The sequence below is a fragment of the Hyla sarda genome, chromosome 3 (assembly GCF_029499605.1).
Source record: "Hyla sarda isolate aHylSar1 chromosome 3, aHylSar1.hap1, whole genome shotgun sequence".
Lineage (NCBI taxonomy): Eukaryota > Metazoa > Chordata > Amphibia > Anura > Hylidae > Hyla > Hyla sarda.
In genome coordinates this window covers 407,646,476-407,649,943 of record NC_079191.1, presented here as the reverse complement: position 1 = coordinate 407,649,943, position 3,468 = coordinate 407,646,476, and positions in this window count along the sequence as shown.

Genomic DNA, 3,468 nt, shown 5'->3' with positions numbered 1-3,468 from the left:
CCCAGTCCCCCCCACAGTCATTCTTAAGAGCCTTTATTACAGTGATCCCGAAAGGCGACAAGGACCCTACACTGTGCCAAAACTACTGCCCCATCTCACTATTGAATACTGACAGTAAGCTATTTGCAAAGCTGATTTCCAACAGGCTGGCACCTCACATGACTGCCTTTGTCCACGTCGATCAAGTCGGTTTCATCCGAGGCAGGGAGGCCAGGGACAACACCTTGCGTACCTTTTTGGTCATCCACAGTGCACGCCGAACAGGTGTTCCCTTGTGCCTCCTCTCCCTAGACGCTCAGAAAGCCTTCGATCGCGTGGACTGGGGCGGCTTCTTGAGGGCTACCCTCTCCCAAATTGGACTGGGCGCTTGTATGTTGGGACGTATAATGGCTCTGTACACAAACCCTCAGGCGCAGGTCAGAGTGAACGGCCAGCTTTCCCTTCCTTATCACATTTATAATGGGACGAGACAGGGGTGCCCCCTGTCCCCTCTACTGTTTGTTCTGTGCATGGAACACTTGCTAGTGGCGATCCGTAATAACCCAGATGTCAGGGGCTTCCCATTGGCTTCGTCCCATCATAAATGCTCTGCTTTCGCAGATGACTTGCTACTGTTTCTCTCGTCCCCCCTTATCTCTCTCCCTTCCCTACTGACGACCATACGCACCTTTACACGCCACTCAAATTATAAATTAAACTCCTCCAAATGTGAGGCGCTGAATATTTCCTTTTCTCCAGGGTTAGTTAGTCAGTTTAAAGCCGCCTACCCCTACAAATGGTGCCCCACGTCCCTCACTTACTTGGGTGTGCAGGTACCTAGAGACCTCAAGTATACTTTCCATCTAAATTTCCCTCCCCTTACTACAGACTCTCAAATCGGACCTGGCCAGATGGCAGCGAAGGGACTTTTCTTGGCTTGGGAGGATAAACATCATAAAAATGAATGTGCTACCGAGACTCCTATACCTCTTCTCCAGCATCCCGATCTGCCCCCCCAAGTCGTTCTTTGGACGCCTCGCTTCGTTCCTCTCTGGCTTTGTCTGGGCGCATTCCCACCCGAGGATATTCCAACATACCCTGACTAGACGTAAGGAGACGGGAGGGTTGGGACTACCAGAATTTATGTACTACTACCTAGCAACCTTCCTCACTAGAGTATTAGACTGTAACGCTTCCCCTATAACCAAGCAATGGGTTTATTTAGAGAGACATGCTTCCAGCATAGACCCTAAGATGGCATTGTGGCTCCCTACTCGAAAGACTACATTGGACTCTGTGGCAGAAACCCCTCCAGTGACACTCTCCATTCTCAACATCAAAAGACTTCTTCCTTTGACCAATGCATTGTTCTCCCCTGATGGCCCCTTACGCCTGTATTCAATAACCCTCCCCTGCCTTTCTTGGGCGACACAAAAACGAGGGAGCTTCCTTCGACGCCTTCATAGATGCCACAGGGATTAAACCTTTAATTGACCTAGTGGGCCACCTCCCTCCAACACCCGTTTACCATTTCCAATACTTACAATTGCAACATTTCTTTAACACCTGTAATGCACGGATGCATCTGCAACGCCCCCTCACCCCATTCGAGACCCTATGCTGCTCACACACCGCTATATGTCACCCGGTCAGGCAAATCTATGCTCTACTCTCACACCGGGGAGCATCCATCCTATCGGGGTTGCTGGGAGAGGGAGCTGGGCTGTCAATTTTCGGATGAGGAGTGGAACATGGGTCTCAAGCACTGGCATAAGACGTCTGTCTCATGTAAGGCGGTGGAGACAAATTACAAAGTGCTCACCAAATGGTATAGACTACCAGCTACCCTGTCTCGCATCTACCCAGGTGTGATGGATGTTTGCTGGAGATGTAGTGAGAGAGGAGGCACGATTTCCCATATTTGGGTATACTGCCTTTCGCTGACTCCCTTCTGGGACGGTGTCCTAGATGTCATGCACAAACTGACGACAATAGGTCTTGAGCGAACCCCCGCATCCCTATTGCTCTCCATCCTCCCTTCCTCTACCCCTAGATGGTCGGCCCGACTCATTAGATACTTGCTATTGGCAGCGAGATCAGTGATCCCGAGACTATGGAAGAACACTACCCCTCCCACCCTTTCTTCATGGGATCAAGAGGCCACACATATTCATCGCATGGAGGAACTTATTGCCGATTCCAAATGCCGTTCTGCCGCTCACCACCTGATATGGGACCCCTGGATCTCGTTTGTCTCATCTAGTGACTTTAGGACATTACATTTGGCACCTTAGATGTCCTCATACTTCCCCCCCTACGTTTCTCACGCGTGTTACCCGCACAGCCCAAAGACTAAGCCCGACCCCTCGGAGGTTTCGCCCATGTTCGCTGTCTTGAGAGGTAAGTCTCCATGTGCCTTAATTACTCCTTTCCACCCCTCTTCCCCTCCCCCCTTGCCATCCTCTTCCCCGCTCTCCCCCCCCCCCCTTCCCCCCTCTCCTTTTCTCCTCTCTCCTCCCTTTTTTCCTTCCATCTACCTTCCTATGTCCTATATCCTCTATCTCGTTCTCTTGTTCTGGAAAAAGTAGTTGTTACAATTACGCTTACGATGTTCGGCCAAGGTTAGTTGGCCTTGGCCAGATATACACAGGCTTACGCCTAGGCTTTCCTACATTTAGCACACTTATCTTAGGACTCGTGGCTAGCGTATATATGTTGATCACAATATATACAGGTCCGTGATACAACTCTTACCGAAAGACCTCTCGGTCGACTTAGAATTAAGACTGTAGCACGCAGACGGGTTACTAGCTACCTAACGATTTCCTTTCTTTTTGATGAGTTGCTATGCTGTTGTTTATATCGCATCTGGACCGGAAACTCTACATTGTGATGTTTAACTTTGCTGAGTTGCTTATTGTATGCCTTTTTGAAAAATTTCTAATAAATTCTTATTGCATAAAAAAAAAAAAAGTAGAAAGGAGAAACACAATGAGTGTATCATTTTAGAACTTTTTTGTTGTTGTGAAAAAGCCAAATTCCCTTACTCACAAGTCTATAAAGTTATAAAACATTGCCACTAGGGGGAGCTCAACAGATTACTGAAGGTAAAAATAGGGATTAACTTCAACAGCAGCTGCATAAATCCACCTCTATTAAAGGGGTACTCCATTGGCCAGCGTTCGGAACTAAATGTTCCGAACGCTGTTTTCACGCTGCATGGGGTTGGCCACGCCCCCTCATGATGTCATGGTCACCCTACTCAATGCAAGTGTATAAGAGGGGGCGTGACGGCCATTACGCCCCCTCCCATTGACTTGCATTGAGGAGGCGTGACCATGACATCACGAGGGGCATGACCGACCCCCACAGCACAAAAAAAGCATTCAAAACATTTAGTTCCGAACATTGGCCGGTGGAGTACCCCTTTCAGCTTCCCCTAGTCACAAAAGCACAAAAGCTACCTGAAAAGTTGATGTGAGAGCTGCT